A 22,735-nucleotide genomic window follows, 5' to 3' on the forward strand; every position below is an offset into this window, starting at 1 on the left:
GAGGGCGGTGTGCGCTGGCGCGTTGTCATGATGCGTCGCATGTGGAGTTCTTCCTTTAGAATCAGCTGACAGGTCCCATAGCCTATCCCAACAATGTCGCACAAGTCGTTGATGGTACGACGTCGATCTTCGTGAATGGCCTGCCGAATCTTCGTAACATTTTCGGGCGTTGTGCTCGAAGATGGTCGTCCAGAACGCTCGTCATCATCGACAGAGGTTCGGCCATTTTTAAAACGTGAATGCCACACAAAAGTTTGTGCACGCCCCATTGCGGACTCCCCAAATGCTTGCTTTAGCATTTCATAGGTTTCCGTAGCCGTTTTGGCGAGTCTTTGGCAAAATTTGATGCACACGCCATTCCGAAATCGCAGGAGGGTCGGTGTAATGCACTACCAAAACGCCCGTAACTAAGAACCAAATGCTAATTCGATGATGCCGGCTGGCACACTGATTCACTATGAATGTAGGCCGCACCCCCTAGCGGCAGAAGCTCGTACTACATCCGGTTCGCCCGCTATTGACAGTCTTGAAACTTTCCGATAGCACCTCGTATTATGGATTCTGAACTGTACGTCTGCATGAGTATTATCGGCTACGAGCAGGAGTCTACAACTCGCCAAGGGGTTCGCGGGGAAATGCTGTGTAAGTACGATGGTAGAGGACTGAGAAGTCTGCTGCTCCAGATCTGATAATTTACACAGTGGGACAGAGACCAATAGATGCAGGCCACTAACGTCACATCTCAAACCTCAGCTGATACTTTCAAGGCCTTCCTTTCGGAATATCCACCAACGTACGCTCATTGTCCTTACTCTGTTTCCACCGTAAAGGAGCGGGGTTGAGCATTTAAAACTGTGCGTCTGGAAGGAAGAACAGTTCAGTCTGAAATCTGGAAGGAGCTTGGTCTCAGCAAATATTAGAAGTCTTTAAAATTTCCAAGCCCAGGGAACACTTGAGTATTTTTTACCTCAGTTATCATCTCTTGCTGGAGAAGCAGTACGTATATTGTGGTGTATTTTTACACAAAACTCTGATAGTTTTTAATGTATTGTAAAAACTTTTTTGTTGATTTCATAGTGTAAGGTGTTAGTAAAATTGCAGTTACACAGCAGAAAAAGTTGCACCATATTAAAGTTTAATCTATAAGTTACATGACGTGGATTCTGAAGCAAACAGTGATTTTCTCTTGTGGAAAGAAAGGCAAGCAGAACACAAAAAGTTAGTTTCTCTCAAGAAATTTGGCTCAAAGGCAGACGATTTTTATAGAATTAGTTCGTTTCTTGTAAGCATTCTTAACCTTCTAATTCCTGAAATGAGTTACTTAGATAGACTTAACTGCATTGTGAGTAGACGATATCTCAGGTCACTTAAAACTGAGCAGTCACGACCATTGTCGTTAAAACGGAATAAAATGCTGATCTTGTGTACGGTTCTTTAACAAGAAAACCAGAAATGGAAATAAACCGTGTGACAAGTTCGATTCATAGCCTTACTCAGTATTTATTGGAGACTGGCAATGAAGGCAAGTCATGTTGTTCATATATGGCGACTTCAACTCAGAGTGAATGGAATGATGTACTTGATTGCTATGACTGTAATGCGACGAACTCATTTAAGTGCACGAAGTTAAACGACACAAGATCAACAGTTCAGTCAACATATTTCTGCTTGAGGGTTATAAACATGGCTACTGCATTATTTTGGACATTGCCTATCGCCAGCTTATTAACAAAACGTTATACAGAAGACCGTAATTATTAGTGTCAGTGAAGGTCATGCTGAAGGCTTCTATTCCACTGAATCTCTAAATAGGACTACTCTAGTCTCCCTGTCTTGTAATGATATTTGAAATTTGTATGAGATGCTTTATTTCTCGCTGAATACATTTGATCTGTCATTAGTCGATGATAGAGACAACTGCGATGTAGCGGTTCCACCAGAGAAAGACGAAAACAAATACTGTTCCCGAAACGTCGTGTTTAAAAAAGTCTAAGACAATGAAAAATACCGAAAATAAGAAGACAGGAATTGTGTAATCCAATATATATGTGTATTCATACGCTTTTTATGAAAATTTAATTTTAAATAATCCATCCCTCGCAAATGCAATTGTATTTTTTGAACCTAACCTGTACGCAACCAGTCCCAAGTTAATCAACCTAACATAACAAAACCTAACGTGCCATAATCTCACACAAACTACCGGTTTTGTATTTGAATTATGCGGACAGACAGATACAGCCAGCAATCATTGATTTTTCGGGTACTCACGGCGACGAGAATAAATATGGCAGTCTTTGTGGTGTTGAGAGATGTAGTCTGGTGCCCTAAATACATACGCAGCAAGCGCCTCTGAAACATCAGTAAATTTCTACCAGGTTATACATTCAATATTAAAAAAGTAAATTGTCTCGAGTTTGGAGTAGGTTTAACTGGCTCAGGTAAATGCAATTGGCGGCTCCTTAGAACACTCTAATGAAACTTTAGTTCCATAATAGTAAGACTATATTGATCAACTAAGCAACTTCGACGTTTAAAGGAAGACATAATAGCAATTCCCTTTGTTAAATGTCTGAATTTTAGCATGTGTCCAATAGACAACAACAACAATGCAGCTGCAACTTTCGTCTGTGTGATAAATGTTTTTCTTTATGCATTCCTATTAAACTAGTCCTTTCAGATGATTTATACTATAGACTTTATGATGTATATGTTATTGAAAGGGATGTGGTTTGATGGCGAGGATATAAAATTTATATCCGAACGGTTGCTTAATTTGCTCTACTGTTGAGTGACGCGTCTCTGATCAGATTTGCTCTAGTCTTGTTAGCGGGTTGTGGCTACCTCTTTTCATACATCACTTACATCTGGTTTATTTAACGACGCTGACGGCAACTCGGTGTATTTGGCGTCAAATGATCGAATGACTAATGAAAAATGAAGTGTATAGGTGATCTAATTGAAGTACTATCCAAGCATTTACCTGGAGGGACTGAGAAATAACATGAAAAATTCGGGATTGCTGGTCTCCTGGTCGAGAATTTATTCGTGTACCTCCAGAATACCAAGTACAAATAACTGAGCACATACATATGTTTGGATAGTACTTTTTATCAAGATGTTCCTGGCCTTCTACAAGAATTTTTTGAATTTTATATTTGTCATTTAAAAATGGCATGCCTATATTGAGTTTGCTTCAATGCTTTTTTTGTGTCAAAATTCTTTTCCACAGCTCTACAGTGTATGTCGTGCTGATAGAGTTTATGTAACCAACTCATACCGAAGGGACAATTAAACTGCTGCTTTGACAGTTGAAGGTAGCAAGTATTTGGTATTCAGCAAAAAATGTTTCATGGAATTGCGTGTTGATTACATAGATATCATTGACGGTTTCAGTTCTTCTTATTGGAACGTTTAGTTTCAACCAATCCAAAAGTTTGTATAACTAGGATTTAGCTTATTTTAATTATTTTAGGAAGTACGTTTGATAGTCAAACCTTGTAATTTCTTGCACAGTTGCTTGAGGACATCTTTCTAGTGTTTATACACATATAATTATTCTGATAATAAGAGCAAATTGTTTGACCTTGGTTTACTTTATTTATTTTTGCATGGTCTTGCCACAATATATGTCGTCACAAAATTGCATGCCTTATGATGACTGAAGCACTTAACACCCCTTTCCTACGAAGCGAGTTCTAAGGTGTCTCTACTCGCCTGCGCTCCGCTGTAAAGGTTTCAATGTTGTACGATTCTGCTGCGACCATGAAGAACGGGATTTGATGACGGATACAGAAATTCTGTCGAAAATTGTATCGTCCAGCCCAATCGTTACTATTCCCATTTTGTTATTGATTTATTATGTTCATCAATCGCTCTAAACCAGATTTTATTATATCTTTCACAAGATACTCTGAAGGGTATACGCAATTCTGTATGATGTTTTGCATACATATTACTTGTTTTATCTTTATTCGGAACCCTCTGCTTATGCAACTAATGTTGCACGCTTAATGCTGTTGTAGTTAGAGCCACTGATTAGTCCAACTGGCGGGGCGAGGGGCACCATCCGGCCCGCGAAATTATTTGTTAATTTATCACCAGTTAGTACAAACCCATTATTTACGAAGTTGATATTCCGTCACTGGTAAAAGAACATTCAGTTCAGTGCTCTCAGTAAAGACATTGACTTTAAAAGCATAAGACGTAAGTTCTACTAGCACAAATTGTTATTGTATCAGATACAAGCTGTGAGAGTAGCGGGGTTCAAATAATTTGTGAAAGTTTTTCAGGTAAAAATTTTGAGGATTACAAGATGTCGCAGCAGAAAATTGAAAATGACATACAACTGGAGTAGTTTGTGCACATTTAAATAAAATTTATATTTCAGCATTTGCAATGGTAATTTGTCATTACTGAATAAGTACAGTAGATTCTGGTTCATTGGGCCATTGATTAATCGGGGCAGCCGTTTATTTCGGACAAATCTTAAGGAACAATAACAAACCGGAATATGTTTCGCTTATTTGTGGATACCATGCCATTTAATCGACACACTGAGTGCTAGGTGGTACGCTTGTGGCGTTTGTCGTGGAGGAGTCAGCGAGTCATCGCTGATTCACTCAGTAACGAATACGTGTGTGTTCGGACAGTGTATCAATTCTGCTTGCGAGCAATAAGCAGCAAGAACATTCAAAAATGCTTAGCTCACTGTGATTTTAAGCATTCAGGCTTAGAGATAACAGATACGACCGATAGCAACATTTACGCTATTTTGGAAGTGGAACACGTCAGAAACTACAAAGAGTTTGCATGCATTGACAATATTCTTCAATGATACGTACAACAAAAATTAAGGTTATAGAAACGTAATTGTTGACAAAATTGCAGCAAAGTATCAAAAGATATCAGAAGACCAGGAAAGTGATGAGGACGACGCACCTGAACTTGAGCGTGTGACTAACCTGGATGCCAGGAAATTTGTAGCGAGATTACGACGGTACTTCATGCAGGACGGCAATGAAGGCAGTCCTATAATTCCACTAGGTACCTGCGCTGATTTTGTTCCTTTGCAGTCAATAAGAAGAATACGGCAAGGTACACTCCATACATTCCTCCAACATAATTAACTGTTAAGAATTACATGCATGCGTGTTTGATACATACCTTAAATTGAAATGGATTTTAGCGTAAATACATATTTGTCTCTGATCCGTACCATTTGTCTCAGAATTCATATATAGTATTTTTGTTTCTCAATAAATAATCGCAATAAACGGGAGTTTGTCTTCTGTTTTAAACCTTCGCATAATTCGGGTAGCCGCTTAATTGGGCCAAAGTGTTCTCGTCCCGATGTGTCCCAATTAACTGGAATTCACTGTATTATTAAACATAACGACAATGCAAAAATAGTGAGATTGGGAGTTTATTTGCCCTTGGGTCCAACAGGAAAACTATTCAGGCCTGAGCGAGGATAAAGTTTGGACTTTCCTGGAGTAGTAAATCTTTTTCGGTACTTAAAGACTTATAAATTTCCTCCTTCGGACTTATTTATTGCTAAATTAGAATTAATAAAATTTTGAGTAATGTTTCTATCTGTATAACAAATTTCCCCTGTACCATAACCTACTGATGGGAAACTAGTCTCATCCAAAGCAACTTTGGAAATGTATGTTTAAATTCGAGAGAATTGATATCTTAACGCTTGATAGAGATAGGACTCTTTTAACCGGACGCCCTAAAAATTATAGTCTTTTATAAACCTTTTCAATGAGTCCGTAGTAATTTACGGCTTGGGTATCTCTTATTAGATATGTTTGATTTATCTTGAGCTTTCATTTCACACTCGGATGTCTGAACGGCTTCGACCACCACAGTATGTCCGGCTTGTTGGTAAAGTCAGTTTTTATGCGTTCTTTTACACGAAGTGCATAGCGACAACGCATTACGAGCAGGTCGCGTCTGTCCGTCCATCCGCTCATTTATCTAGTCAATTCAATTAGAGAACCACAGGACGAAACTGGATGAAATTTCATGTTTAGGTTGTGCCATTCTGCGTTACCCGAATGTCGTACTTTTGAATAACCTAAGAGCAGTGGTATCAAAATGGCGGATGAGGAAAATAGAGAAGTAGAAATCGAGGTCTTGCGATCTGGTGACAACAGTGGCAGTTTGTTAATAACAGTTACCATGGTTACCTTTGCCAACTTAGTTTATGCGTTCTTGGATGTTTACCGAGGTTAATATGGCGATCGTGTTTCATAATGATATAAGTGAAAATCAGCCAGTTTTCATGAATTTTAAAATTTTTAAGATTATTTTTGTTGGTACAGTTAGTTTGTATCAGATTAGGACACGTTAATTTTGGTTAGGTTAGGTTAGGTTTAGGCAGGTCCGTTAGTAAGAGTTGTAACATGTTATAATAACAAAGTTCAGGTTAGGATAGATGTTTTAATACTAATTTTAAAGTTTGGAATTTTAAATATTTTAATTAGAATATCTGTAATTCTGGATTTTGAAATTTCGAAAAATTATGATAATTTTAATATTGCGGGTGTTTAAAAATTTTGAAAATTCGGAATTAGAAATGTTTAAATTTCGAAAACTTTACAAGCTTCTGTCATAATGTATTTTCCCGAAATATTTGTGCCTTCATTCAATTTTACATGTAACTCCATTTTCCATCGTATGCCTTTAATTTGTGGAGGAAGCAGTTGTAATCCGCACTTTTATGATAATAGTTCTGTGTTCGCTCTTACTTTGAGCTTATAAATTTGTTTTACCTTGTTCACACGTAATGCTTCCTCGAAACTCAATGACTATAGACTATCTACTACTCACGTAATTTGTTTCCGGCTATTTCATTTGCAGAAGTCTGGAGCTCTTAATCGCCTTATCTTGTGTTGTCTGGTGATCCGTGGGATAAGTTTGGTGGTCGATGAAATTCAATGCCGTCTTAATTATTAGAGCAAATGTAATACATTTTAATAACTCTTCCGGAGCTTTTAATTTCAAGTACCTAAATTTAAAATCTTTTAAAGTTGAAGATAAATCCTTCTTAGAACCGATTTACCAAACACCAATCTGAAACTACCAATACAGACACATTCTTTTATTGTGTTGTTACTTTTGTTATTTTACAAGGTGACTATAATCATATTTATTTCTACCTCAGAAATGCATGTGGCGATGATCCACAAGTAATACTTTCCAATTCACAATGACTACGTACTCTACGTTGCTTAAGCAATTTGAAGCGTTCATGGCTTTGAACAACAGACTGTCCAATATACACAATGTTGGAAATATTTATCGCCTTTCTTGTGGTAGTTCTTGTCTCATGAAGTATGGTTCGGGGATAATATTTTTTAGTGTCCTGCTAATAACTTAGCTCAATGAAATGAAATTAATTTCAAGAATCAGTATTCTGTACGTTTATATTACACCATTTCAATCTGATACTGACCCAAAAAGTTTTGACATTTTTAACTTCAATGAAACTGGGCAATAATTAAACCGAAGCAAAGGGAATATGCTGCCTTTTCCCAGTACAAAATACAGGAATACCATATAAACCGCAACTTAATCTATCAAAGAGCATTTATTGATTCTAAACCTAATTTTCTGTAACATGTTAATTATGTACTTTCAAAAGCTGTTAATTAGGTCGGTCTTGTACGCATTGTAATATATTCCTTGTTTTCAGTTACTGATGTATTTTGCCTTTTGTTATATGGCATTCCACTTTACGTTTGATGCCAACAAATTTAACACATCCAAAAAATACTTTTAACTTTTCGACACATAGTACAGTCCCAATTACACAACCTAAACGGAATCGAAGGGCCGCCGTTTTATTGAAAATGTTGGGTAGTACGTACGTCTAATGGATATTACGAAATACAACTCGGTTTAAGGCGTTATTAAACTACGAAAAAATACAATGTGGTAAAAAATTAGAAAGCCATAAAAATTGCATATAACATAATGAAAATAAAAGCGTTATTTTTTAAAAAAATAGTAATGGCAACTTCCGCCAACAAATTGAAGCACAACTGCACTTGTTAGATCGAAGCCAGTAACGAAAGCACATCATAGCATATAAGTACATAAAATATAGAAGTAGAATGTTAGGGTAGTGTGATTTATTCCGCAATATGATATGATTGGTGATAATATGGAGCGTTGCGACAAGGCAAGTTGGATAAAACGGAATGTCGGAGAATGGGGCTTATACTGTAATCGTTTCGTTCGCCGTGCGCGATACAGTTAAGACATTGTTTCAGACTTCATGAAGTTTCATATCTTATGCGCACTCAGATCACTTGCAAATGCTGGTTGTTCAGAAACTGATGTATTCACTATTATTCGGTAAATGTTGTTTTAATTATTTGTTTCATCTTTATCTTTCATTTTATATTTGTATATGAGTTGTTTTCATATTATTTTTGCAATTAAACCTACGGCTGTTGACTCATCTCAAGCTAGAATATTACTGAAGATTTCCGTCTTCTGGGTTGTTGCGCTGTGTAGTCTGGTCGATGTTAACCAACGTTTCAGAGGTCATACTGCCTCCGTCATCAGGGCGATGAATACTACACAGCGCAACAACCCAGAAGACGGAAATCTTCATACTCACCGCTGTGAGAACCTCAAGTCTTACATAGAATATTACTGCTGCTGTTGAAAAATTCTGTAACAAGTGGCACTATTTCTTACAACTGCCGTTAAATTAAAATACTGACTATGTAATCATTATCTCCTGTTGATTAATTTTGTCTACCTCATTTAAACCAGTACAACATTTGATTAGACCGCTGACAGGCAAAGAGACGTCACTAAATGCATAATGATAAAATACTCTGAATGCTGAATATATCAAGTAGAAGCGTTTGTCAGAATTCATGCACTCTGCCGCCGTACCCTGCTTAAAATTCATTGGCACATTAACATGCACTGTGCAACTGAATTGCCTGTCTCGTTTGCCGGCAGACTGTTAAATCGCAGCTACGTGATAACGTCTTTACTGATAAAACACAATCGGAATGCGAGGCCGTCGGATGTTCAGACACATTGTTTTATAAGGCAACGAACTGAACTTTCCATTCACACAGAAACAGAACGTAAATGTTATAATATATTGTACGTATATCATATATTTAATTATACACAGCATTTTGAAAGATAAACTTACAGGCAATCAAAAGTTAGTTGCGAGTGCGTGGGATGGATTTAAAAAGGTCAGGTGAAGGTATAGTGCCTACTTTTTTGTACATGGTAGTGGACTGCTTGAAACCATGAAGGAAGATACGTCTCATTACCAATTGGGAACTAGCCATATTTTTTTTAATACATACCCTGATCTGTGGAATAAATTTATTTCTCGAATAACAATTGGTTAATCGAGTATCGGAAGACTTTTGTTTGTACGTGGATCATTTAACGACGTTAACTACGCGATCTATGAGTATACTCGAAGAAACAGAAAACGCACCAAGACGTTATCTTATCATATCTTAAAGAATAGATTAGAGTACCAATTATCCTACCTGATTAGACGACATTCTTTCCGTTTCATCCGACGTGTCACGACGTAACGCTCCATTTTTCCAACAGTCAACTCATCACGTATCGGAATGACCATACTCCCCCATCACGCATCACTAATCGTATTAATTTGTTTCTTAGATATTTTTTCATTTGATGCCTTGTGTATTCTCTTCATAATTTAATACTAAGTTATAAATTGTGTTGATATTTACATTATTATTAGTTTTCCGTATGTTCTGACATTTTTTATTGTCTACTGTCGTTCAGTCCCGATTAGGTTGGACTTTCGGGGGCTCGAATTTACGACCTTAGCAGATTTAAAAACCGTGGGAAACATCGGTGTTGAGTTTCTTCTTAACAACAGGAAATGCTATGTGCGTGCCTGGAAGGAAATAATATCACAATGCGTGAACTGATTAAATGAAACGAAGCTGACACTTCCCGGCACCTGTCAGGAGTTGCACGACTCATCGCCAAGTGCTAGCAGAAACTGTTGCTGATGTTATACACACAAAAGTGCAACCGTACCAAAAATCGTGTGAAGGACTGATTATTGTGTGTACGGATATGATCCGATATACTGTTCCAACATCTTGTTTTCCTTTCGAATCCAATGTGAAATGTGGTCCTTCTAAAAGAGTCAGAGAAAATGGTATCGTAAAATTGCTGGGACCACAGTCCCAGAACTAACCAACATCCATAAACTTATTAATAATGGTATAATGGGTCGCTTTAAAGACTAGAGACCTGCTAAGAAGAACTCCTTTTATTTACCGAACAAAAACTAGACTAAATAATACCTAGGTTATAAAATATACGCAGATATCTTTGAGACGATTTGCATAAGAGACCAGCTTCTTTAAATAAACAAGCGACGAAGCTACTTAAATTTCCGCTGTAAAATGCGACTGCATTCTTGCTTTGTATTCACGTGACCAGGGTACCAGGATTAAGTTCAGCAAATGATTTATGAAGCCGGTTTAGAGCGGTAAAATGGACACTTATAAGACTTTTCTGTTAAAGCTCAGTTTTATTTGCAGGTACATATCCCCCCCCCAAAAAAAAAAACAGCCGGTACTGTAAATCTCTTATTCCATTTTTATATCACAAAGTTGCACTTCATGACATAAAAGTCTGAGTGCGATGAGTAGTGAATGATAAATTAATTATTGGGTCTAAATTGTACGTGGATGTAATTAATTCTGATAGGTATGTGAGACTAATATTGACAGAATTCTATACACATTTCACAGAGGAGGAATAAATGTACTCATGGTTTTAGCCGGAATCAGTAACTGACCATACCATAGACAACTCTATGGCGGCTTTGAAAGGGGTGTCTAGTGATAGATTATTAGGTAATCTTATACTGCCAAAACGTTCTTTTGATTTTAGCCCATGCAACTTCTGCTCGTGTTCAGATTTGAAGAACAAAATCTACAGAATGAATCCCAGGACAGAAGTAGTGTTGAAGGAAAACATATGGGGAATATTTTGGGAAGTTTCTCTTGAAGAAGTTATTCTGATAACTTTTAAATTATTTAAATAATATAGGATGTGTGTAAACGTTTATGTGTGTTTGTGGGCAAACAGAGATAATAAAAGTGTATCTGAAATTTAAGCTTGGAATTAGGGAAAGTAGACTGTTATAAATTTGTTCTCTGATGCGATGGCCTCCCTTTTTATACGGCCCTTAATATACACTGGCTTTGGCACTCCTCCAGTAGAGATTTACAGTCCGCATAAGTACAATCTTCTCATACCGCTGGTATCGAGTTTTTTGTTTCTGTGATAAGAAATTCCCCACATTTCGTTCATTACCCAAGTCCTTTCCTCTGGAACTATACTAACAGACAGTTTTACGATAAGTGTAGGGCTGACAATTTTCAAGTTATGCATAATGAGATTATTTCAGACATTCACATCCTGAATAACATTAAAATGCAATCCTCTAGAATGTTTTCCTGGTCATTTCCTGGTGGTATAGAAAGTAGAGAACTGGCAACACCTGCTTATACAGTGCGTTCACTGTGAAATTGTACGGCAATTCCAGCTTCTGGATCCCGGCAAGAAATTCTTGACTCATCGCTAAGTACTATATGACTTCCGATACTAAGAAAGCATCGCTCCGTAAAAACAGCATAGTCAAATTTTATATGTTATAATATGTTTAAATGTTGTTTGTACTTGAATTTAATTTAAGCACAATTCCACTTAACTTAGCTGAGAGAGAAAACAAAGATATACATCAAACTATTTGACATGCTTTCGGAAATTTTGTTATTTTATTCAGAGCAGGTATTCCATCTGAATAAATTTTATAGACAGCGTTAAGATTGAGCAATTAATTTCACATTACTTTTTATAAGCTACGCCAGGCCTGCTTTCGTGGACAGTAGTACTGCTAGTAACACAGTCAAAATACAGGAGTAGTAATATGTTGACATCCGAAAAATACAAGTCATTAACTGCTAAGTAAGATTTTAGATTCTGATGGTGGTGAGTACGAAGATTGTGGCACTGTTTAGTCTGGTGAAAGTTTACCAACGTTACAGAGGCCTTATCCCAGGCAGAATACCTTGTGTCATAACTATTCATGTTTGACGATTTATACAAACACATAAAAGGCATGAAAATAGAAGTGCTTGGATTAAAGACGATATTGGAGTTGAATAGGACTTCAGCTTTTCGAAAGTTCGGTTTTGGCTTAAATGATATTCCTGTACCTCGTAACCGTTTGAAGTTTGTCTCGGATGAATTCTGGCTATGTGCAGCAAGACATACGTCTGTTGACCTCTGGCATTATAGTGGAACCTGCAAGCTAGGTCCTTAGGATGCTACTACTCCGTGGCACTACATCCCTTTTATAAGTCATACCGAAATATACCAGAGTAGCCAGAATGTTTGGAACTTCGAAAATCTATTTAATTTACGGCGATCCAATTGTCGTGATATATGCGACTGGATCAATGAAGTTTAAATTTGGAAACAGAGTTGCGAACAGCTAGACTGATGTTATCTCTTTCGGTATGTTTACTCCGTCTGCTTTTTCGACGTGTCCATCGGGCCAGTGATTTCATTTGGGCACACTAACGGTCCGAGCCCCGTGGTTGCAGAAAACTGACTTTGTGAACAGAACCGGAAAGCCAGACAAAATATTTCGGCATTAAAGTTTACTTAATCTAACCTCTCTTCGGTAGGCTGAAGTCAACAAACCGATTCTCTTAAATATTGTAAGACTTGAGGTTCTCACAGCGGTGAGTATGAAGATTTCATCATGATGACGGAGGCAGTATGACCTCTGAAACGTTGGTTAACATCGACCAGACTACACAGCGCAACAACCCAGAAGACGGAAATCTCTTAAATATTATTTACTGAAACATTTTAATTTGAACAAATTTTAATTTCTGGTGTTTGTTCGTATAAAATGTAGTACACATTGTTAACATAAGGAACGAAAGTTTCTATTACGAGAGTGAAAATATTATGAATGTTTCTGTATTTCAAATCCAATAAGAGCATTCCTGAAAAGAGTAGCGCCATTGAAATGCATCTCCTGATGTTTCACCAAACCTTGCAAAATTATTAATAAGCCTAAATAAAAAATATTGTTTTTTAAATGCATGAAAGAGATCACAGGGACTATCTTGGCGGTAAGTTGCCATTTGCATCTTGTCTTTTTGTTTCTCTTTGACGAAATATTACGAATGCATTTTGACTTACTGAAATTAAACCAGAATAATAATTTACTAAAGCGATCTTCCTTATCGGTGTCATCAGAAATGCTATTAAATGTGATTAATTTAATGTTCACTTGGGCATTTTTGATCACTTGTGGCAATAAATTGAACATCAATTTCTGTGGAATGTAAGTCGCAATCATATTCAACTTTTTCAGAGATTACTAAACGTTAGCGTACCTGTTTACATCACAGTATCCACGTGATCCATTATAAGTTAGCTAGCGGTGTCTGCATTGTTACTGCAAGGAAATTTCACAAATATTCACAATCCTTATTAATGATTACTGCGGAAATCTAATTGTATCCCGATCGTTCGATCATTGAATGTCGTAGAAAAATTAAATATTATTATAACTAAAGCCGACATCTTTACCCAGAGTCGAAAGTGGGACAATTTTGGGTTTGTGACCATAGTTTCTGCAATTTCTTCGCAGAAGTAAACAATTTTCTTTCTTGCGCATTTTTCTATCGTGCTTCGTTTTCGAACTACAGAAACGTGATTTAAAGAGGATCGAACCCAGGAGTTCTTCGGGGTCGTGGCTTTGTTTCTGTAAAATCCTCTTCTAAACAAAACTTTGGTCTTGGTGCCATCTTAGTTTCGTTCTTAGTAACCTAGCTGCAGAAAACATTTTCTCCGGGACTCAAACAAAATAGAGCATTTCGGGATTGTGATTTTGTTTCTGTAAGCAAATTTATTTGTTACGTCGTTCTTCTACCAAGCTACACTGGGAATTAAACTCAGAATATTTCTGTGGAGTTTCGACCCCGCCTATGTTTTCTTCCTCGTCTCAAAGAATAATCATAACAGGTTTTGTGCAAGTAGATCCAAGTTTCTCGAGGTATATACAGAATATAAATGATTACATACCCACAAATTTATCTTATATTTCTTAAAACTACGCTGTTAAATTGTAATTAACGTCAACGTTGTAAAGGTACGTTGTGCCTGTTCCATGTTTAATAACTTATAGAATTACGAAATAACATCTTGCTTCCTTAGTAAATCAGCATTCGAAAACTATTAAGCAATAATTTATTTGGGGTCGAACTATGCTTGTCCCCGATTCTCAAAACTAATTGACTCATGTTAAAATTAGGCAAATTAATGTATTTTATGACTTCAAGACTAATAATTTGGCAGCATTAAAATGCAAATTCAACAGAATGTTTGTTACAACGCAATTTTGACAGGTTTTTTTACCTGGTTCCGGAATTGAAACGGAGTAAATGCAATCCTTCGACAATGATATACTTTGACCTTACAATTTGCGCTGAAAACAACTTCCATTCTCAAGCTCTCGGACACTCACTTTAGTCGGGACGAAAGAGAAAACTACAAATGTCCGAAGAACCCAGTTGTACTTTTTAAATTATTGTACAACATTTTGATTTCGACACCACATTTCCTCTTGATAGTAGCCTTCACTAGGTCTACGCTTCTAAGCCATGGAAGAAATCCACTACTTCCACGAGGCTCTCAAGTTTTATAGGCAGTCCTTCACCTTCTCTCACACGTCTCGACTCAGATATTTGTGTTGCATTGTTGTACTATTATGCTGTGACTTTGCATGCAATTTGGAGAGGTTTACTATAGTACCATCTATTCTTTTCAAATTCCACAGAAAAATGTCTAGAACATTTAATTCAGGTGAGCATATAGGTAATAAAAATGAAACTTCATGTGCGCGACAAATCTACGGTCAGAGCACTTTTTGAAACATCATTGACTACTTCAGAATTGTAATATGACGGAGCACCATCATGTTGAAAACACAAACGAAGATGCGTATTGCAGGACCCAGCTTCCAATAACACTTCCAAGGTCTCTGCTAATACAAATGATACTCAAAACGAGTGGCGTCCAATTCCAGCATTTATCATGTGAAATATGGAATGCATCCGAGATCTTCAAACGCAAAAGATTTTATTTTTCAAGTTGCGTCCAGACATGTGTCTGTAAACGTGGACACAGTTTCGAGCAAACTCCTTTAAGAAAGCAAAAACAAATACGTTATTAACAGTTCTTGTTTTTCTTTACGCGGTATAAAAAGTCAAACTTAAAAAGTCGAAATTATAATGCAGCAACTTTTTATAAAAGGCTGTCTGGATACATATTTATATGATCTTCATGATATGATATATAGAAACAGACAGACATTCTGATTAACATTTTACGATACGCATAAAAGCAAACGGTAGGTGACGTAACTGTGTAGGCCTACAGCGAATCACATATTTATCGAAGTAAAAAAGTTCAGTGTGAAGTTTCTAGCAATGTGCATTCCCTATCCAGTGTTACGTCAAGCGAAGCGATCGTGACTAGAATAACGGTATGTTATGTTTTCCAAATTGCGTCTTATGTCGTAGAACCAAACGCTGCCCGCGAAGCTCAACTGCCAAGCTCTTGGATATCCCAAACTATCACTCTGACCGACGATCGCGTTGAAACATCGCGAATATATTTCTGAAATATGTGAAATATGCTCATCAGATACTAGAAAAATAAATGGAAATACAATGGACCGTATGCCCATTGTTTATAGACATCAAAGGCCTACGAAGTGTTATACAACATTCACATTGAATTCAGCATACCAAACAAGCTTTTGAGTCCATTATCAATGTACTTATAGTAAAATTCATATAAGAGATTATTTATCTGACTCATTTTCCATCATACCGTTTAAAATAAGAAGATGATTTGTCTCCATTGCTTTTTAACTCTGTGTTAGAATACGCAATCAGAAAATTTCAAAATAGGGAGGAGGGTTTGCAATTGAATGGAACATATTAGCTATTGGCTTATGCTGATGATGTTAATTTATTTGGTGACGATATTAATATAATAATGCAAAACACAGAAGTTTTACTAGAGGCTAGTAGACAGGTGGGGCTAGAAGTAAATTCAGTAAAAATATAAGTACATATTAGTATCCCGTCAGGAGGCAGGTGGGCAAAATCATATTAGGGTTGCTAATACGTACATCCTTTGAATGCGTGGCAATGTTCAAATATTTGAGAATAACAATAACAGGTAAAAATGACATTCATGGGATAGTTAGGAGAGTAAATTCCATAAAGCCTTGCTACTTCTCAGTTCAAAATATTTTGTCTTCCCGTCTGATTTCTAAGATCAGGGAGATTAAAATATACAAAACAATAATTTTGCCTGTTGTATGGGTGCGAAACATGATCTCTCACTTTCAGCGAGGAACACAGATTTCAGTTGTTTGACAATAAGTTGTTGAGGAGGTTATTTGGGCCTAGGGGATAAGAGGAAGGGATAAGGTGAAAACTACATAGTGATGAGCTTAAAAATCTATACTGCTCCTCCAATATTGTCAGGGTGATTCAAAGAATGAGATGGGAGGGGCATGTGGCGCTCACGAATGGGGTAAGGGGTGTGCGCCGGGTATTGGTCAAGCAGCCTTAAAGAAAGAGACCACTGGGAGACCTAGACGGAGATGGAAGAATAATATCAAGCAAGATGTGTGGGAGATAGGAGTTCAATGTGACTAGATTTTGTAGCCTAGGAAAGGGACCGGTGCTGAGCTTCAGTTAATTCGGTGATGAACATTCGGGTTCCAAAAGCCAGCTAATTAGTGAAATGTGTTCATCTGGCTCAAGATAAGGGTCGGTGCTGGCTTCTGTGGGCTCGAAAATAAACTTCCGCGTTTCATAAATTAAGGGGAATTTCTCGAATGTCTATGTATCAGCTGCTAAAATAGGCCTCCCCTCTAGTGATGTCCTCATATCTATAGTTTTACTAATTGTCCGATAGAATGCTCTAGAGTTTCAGAACATGCCACTACATTCGCTATATTCCTCATCCGTCAACTTTGACCTCACCATGGAGGGGAAACGTTGTGGACGTAATTCCGACAACGCTTAAAGCATTCAGTACTAAGAGTGCAGTAACACAAGGTTCCTGCACAACTTTAGAATATAATTGCGGACAATTACAATATATTCTATATTGATGACAGTAATATTATGGCAATTGTGTTCATTACTTTGTCGGAACTTTATCCACAAATTTCCGTAAAAATGACTGACACACTTTTATTTATCTGGAAGTAAACGTATCTTCCGCATTCTGGTTATTTTCTTGAAGACTAAGTTGATAATAATATAATCCGGAACACATGAAGTTACTATTACTGTAAGGAAATATACACAAAAATTGTTAAAAATTAAAGAAGGTGATTTGAATTCTTGAATAATCAATTTTCTTTGACAGACTGAATCTTGATTGAAACAGAAAATCAATAGACAATGTCATTGTCCAATGGCAAAAGATACAAAAGTCTCTTTGGCCCTATATCACATATTCCACAGCACTGTCACCATATAAACACGCTATTCATTACAGATTACTGTCTTATGGGCTGTTGCGCCGTGTAGTATGGTAAACGTTTACCGTCGTTTCAGAGGTCCTTGGTGCCTCCATCATCACGGCGGTGATGGAGGCAGCAAGGACCTCTGAAATGACGGTAAACTTATACCATACTACGTATATGGCGGAACAACCCACAAGACAGCGATCTTTAGGCTCAGCGCCGTAAATACCTCAAATCCTACGCTATTCATTCTTTCCTGTAAGAAACTGGGTGAAATATCACATGCCCTGGCTTTATTTCTTGTTTCATTACAATGCAGAAAAGCTCGAACAAGTATGTTTCTGTAGAGAATCGTATTTTTTATAAAATATAAATGCAGTTTGATCCACTCGTAATATGATATTCTGATATGATGTAATTCAAACAAGTCGACAACTTACACAATTCATTTGTTGTATTAGGAGGCACTCTGTTAAATCCCCCGAAATATTACGAAATTATTGTAATAGGGATTTATAAATTGATGACAGAGGGAACAGATTTAAAGAAGCGCTGGAGACAAACATGTAAATATGACGAAGTACGGTATGATTCATTTTATAATAACATATTTCAGTTTTCGAAGTCGGCAGTTACTCTAGTTTAAAATATGTTTTAACCGCAAGTGCTTGATGTTGTCAAGCTCAATAGACGCTACTGAAACGGTTGTAGAAATTTTTATCATCGTTGCTGCTATATTAGGATGAAAACCAATTGGCTTAAAACAATGATAGGTTGCTTCCAAAATTATTTGTACAGAGGAAAAAATAAATTTCAAATTTAAATGATTTCTACAGTTGGTTTTGAGATGATTGTTTATTAACAATTGCTTAGCATTAGAAAGGAACATTAAAAAGAATTTAGTACATTTGTACACATCTTTTATGTGAAGTAATCACACCGTTTCTGATCAAAGTTGTAATAACGCCTGTGGTTCACCCTTCCAATTAGAAATCATGCAAAACTGAAAACATACATTTTGAATTTAATTCCCCACCTTTTTAAATTTTAATATTAAACAAATTAAATTTTGATGACCAGACTTGCGATTACACCTATGCTATTTTCAACACACAAATATGGCGAAAACATTTTATGAAGAAAATTATAGGCTCATTCATCCTTGCAAGAAAAGAGAATCATAATAACGAATCATAAAATTGATCTTCTTCTCCACTTTGTCGTTAGGAAAATCACTAAAATGTATTACAGAATGATTATTAAATTGTACTTTTAATGTTTCTTAGACTCAACGGTGAGCGCATCATCTGGCCAGAATGAAGTATCTTGTAGCTGCGATAAACTTCCTGTTATGTGTACTTCTCAACGGGAATGAAGCAGCCAGTACCCAAAACCGTGGGGTTTTAGAAGCGATACTGAAGTTTATACCTGAAGGAACACGATTTTTCAATGAGGAACCACCAGATACGAATAAAATCCTTCCAGAATATGATTTTATTGTAGTTGGTGCTGGTTCGGCCGGTTGTGTAGTGGCCAATCGCCTCAGCGAAGTGTCCGACTGGGACGTCCTTCTCATCGAAGCCGGAGATAAAGAGAACTATATAATGGATATTCCTAATATTGCAAATTTGTTGCCATTCACTGAGGCGAACTGGAAGTATAAATCCGTTCCAAGTAGCTACTCGTGCCTCAGCATGGTAAACAGACAGTGTAGGTGGCATCGAGGGAAAGTGATGGGAGGAACTAGTTCTATTAACTTCATGGTCTACACTCGGGGAAATAAGAGGAGCTACGATCAATGGGAGGAAATGGGGAATCCTGGATGGGGGTACAAGGATGTGTTACCATTCTTCCTCAAACATGAAAATATGAACATTCCAGATTTGGCTTGTAACAAGAAGTACCATTCCACGGGCGGGGAACTAACCATCTCCTATGCCCCATACCGCACTCCATTAGCTGATGCTTTTGTAAATGGTGGCAAAGAGATGGGGTATAATATAATTGACTATAATGGAGAAAAACAAAATGGCTTCAGTTATACGCAATCAACGACAAAGAATGGTACTCGATGTAGCGCATCAAGGGCATTTCTACATCCAATAAAAAATCGGAAGAATTTTCACGTCAAAAAGAGAAGTCGTGTAACTAAAATTTTAATCGACCCAGTCAGTAAAGTAGCATACGGTGTTGAGTTTGTCCAATACAACAAGAAATACAGAGTGCTTGCAAGAAAGGAAATTATATTATCAGCAGGTGCCATTAATTCTCCTCAGATTCTTATGCTCTCAGGAATAGGACCAAGGAAACACCTTACAGACATGAATATTCCTGTTTTTCAGGACCTGAAGGTCGGATACAATCTCATGGAACATGCAGGAATCCCATCCCTTCAATTTATCATAAACCAGTCCGTTACTTTTATCACTAATGATCTCATAAGAAATAGGAGTGCGTTTTTAGATTATTTTTATTATCACCAAGGCCCGTTTTCCGTACCAGGAGGGGCCGAAGGAATCGCATTTCTGGATACAGGAAATCCTAGTAACCCAGACGGTAACCCCGAAATTGAAATTGTTTTACTAGCATCCAGCGTTTCTTCCGAAATAACATATCATAAATTGCTGGGGTACACTGAAGAATTTTATAATGCTGTATATAAACCAGTTGAAGGGGTTCCTTCTTTTACGTTAGTGGCGGTGGTTTTACAACCAAAATCTAAGGGTAGGATTATGCTGAAATCTGCAGATCCCTACGATAATCCTCTCATATATTACGATTTATTCAGCAATCATGAAGACGTGGAAAAACAGGTACTTGGAATAAAGGAAATTCTGAAGTTGAGTAAGACGAAGGCGTTTCAAAAGTTCGATGCCAAGTTACACGATATTCCTGTACCTGCCTGTAAACACCTGCAGTTTGGCTCGGATGATTACTGGCGATGCGCAGCAAGACACACGTCTATAGGCCTCTGGCATCATAGTGGAACTTGCAAGATGGGTCCTTATTGGGACCCTAACGCTGTGGTGGACCCCAGGCTCAGAGTGTACGGTGTGAAAGGTCTTAGAGTCATTGATGCTTCTATTATGCCAACGATTGCTGATGCGCATAGTAACGGTCCGTGCATGATGATTGGAGAGAAGGGAGCTGACCTTGTGAAAGAGGACTGGGGGCATGGGGCAGCTTCTCACTGACCATTTTTTAAACATAAGGATTGAGCTTCTATGTTGTTTAGATAGAAATGTTTTGATTGCTTGCAACGTTATTGAAATTTTGAAGCCCGAAGCTGATGTAATATTTAAAAAAAATCAGTTCTACAACTGAAATACAAGGCGTCCCCATTACAAAATCAACTGGTCTCCTTTTAATCGTATTTTACTCCGTCGATCAAGCGAAACTCATAAACACACTATGTTAGAGAAATGACGACATTCTAGATGTTGAAGAAATATATTTCACTGAGCTTTAAAGGGTTGAAAACTTTGCATGCAACCATGTTGTTTAGATATTACAGACCATGGTCATTTATAAACGAAATGTATTTACATATTATGTTGCAAGTATTTAATATTAATCATATAATCAAATTAAACACATTCTGTAAATTAATGTGGCAGGTATTTTATATGAATGTTTAATATTAATAAGTATAAGCATTTTATATTATCCTTGGGCTTACATTATTTGTGACAAATAATAAAATTACATTTATGAGGTTTGACACTAGCACGTATTTTGTTTAACTATATTATCATAAACTGTACACCTCATGATAAGTACTGTGTTCCGATTCGAAAAGTGTATGCAGTTTTTACTACCTCAGCGATACACAAATTCTCCCGTCCAAAAGATATTTGATTGAGTGCGAAACCGGCCATACACCGCTCTCTTGACTTCGTCATAATCTGCAAATCGGTGACTTCTCAAAGTCTCCTTCAAGAGTCCAAAGAGATGAATATCAGAAGGTGCAAAATCTTAATTGTATTGTGAGTGGTCAAAAGCTTCGAACAACAATCTATGGATGGATTTCCTGGAGCAGGAAGAAGAAAACGTAGATGTTTTCGTGCGACAAAAGAATCACTTACTACAATCTTCCTATCAAAATCATAGCTTCTGCCATTTCCTCTTCCTTTGTACGAGTCTACGACAGATATGGCATTTTCGCAACCGAAATACACCGACGTACCACGTTCAACGTTACATAGAGCGGTAGTTTGAGGCGTTGACTCACGAGTTCCAAAGCTCCCAATTTTGTCAACAGTGAAGCTTGCTTCTGCGGCAGGTAGAAAGTAATTACAAATATATTTGGGTAACACTCGTAATATTTGTGTCGGACATATCCATGGTATCTTGTATCTAATTCTTGAATTGACCGTCAGCTAAATCCCTTTCTGTACAGACTCCACACTGACAGCAATTTTTCCCTCCATGATCGCAATGAACTGCCTCAGCATCGCTCTCGCAGCTCACGATTTACCAAGTCAGACACCTCAGTTCGTCAATCTGACTCAGTCACTAGCCCCGACGAACCAACCAACCAAGAAGCTGACTAAGGGCTGAGTCGTGTGCAATCGCATAGATTTTGAATAAAAAGGTGTTCCCAATACTTTGTTTTAATTTGTAGTTATTCCTCGATGGTTTCAGTATCTCAGACTATGTAGAGTCGAATGCTAGTAAATGATGAATGAGAAAGGATATGGAAATAAGCGGTCATACTGTAATTAAAGGCATTGTTGCGGTATTTTCCTGGACAAAATGAGACAAATCACATAAACGTAACGAAATCAGTCTATTTCCATAATGAGAAATGAACCTTTGACTTACAAAGGAGAAAACAATACATCAAACATTCTTTAAAACGGAACTCTTTGATTCGTAACGTGTATAAGTAGAGAAAATATACTTTAACATTGATGACTATTGTATATATGAATATGGAGGCAAGTAATGTATTCTGTTAAAAGTAACGACTTACTTTTCGATAAAATTTGAAACACCACAATCAAATAATTAGCATTCCTTTATCATATTACTGAGACCCCGAGGTATAAACTCTTAGCCCGAAAATCTGCTATTCTGCTTAAGGCATTTCGTGGAAAT

At 37.2% G+C, this 22,735-nt stretch overlaps 1 pseudogene across 2 annotated transcripts; it reads left to right on the top strand.

The window, feature by feature from the left end:
• The first annotated feature begins 808 nt into the window (after positions 1–808).
• Positions 809–21,361, top strand: LOC110829008 (glucose dehydrogenase [FAD, quinone] pseudogene; annotated as a pseudogene). 2 transcript variants are annotated; one of them, XR_015535088.1, is made up of 3 exons: positions 809–996; positions 4,891–5,097; positions 18,922–21,361. The product of XR_015535088.1 is annotated as a glucose dehydrogenase [FAD, quinone] pseudogene, transcript variant X2 (transcript). The 2 variants fall into 2 exon arrangements; XR_015535087.1 differs by lacking the exon at positions 4,891–5,097 and having other exon boundaries at positions 810–996.
• The last annotated feature ends 1,374 nt before the right edge of the window (positions 21,362–22,735 follow it).

This window comes from Zootermopsis nevadensis, unplaced genomic scaffold (assembly GCF_977971745.1).
Source record: "Zootermopsis nevadensis isolate Lab colony 2312 unplaced genomic scaffold, Znev_1.0 Znev_ptg000013l, whole genome shotgun sequence".
NCBI classification, from domain to species: domain Eukaryota; kingdom Metazoa; phylum Arthropoda; class Insecta; order Blattodea; family Termopsidae; genus Zootermopsis; species Zootermopsis nevadensis.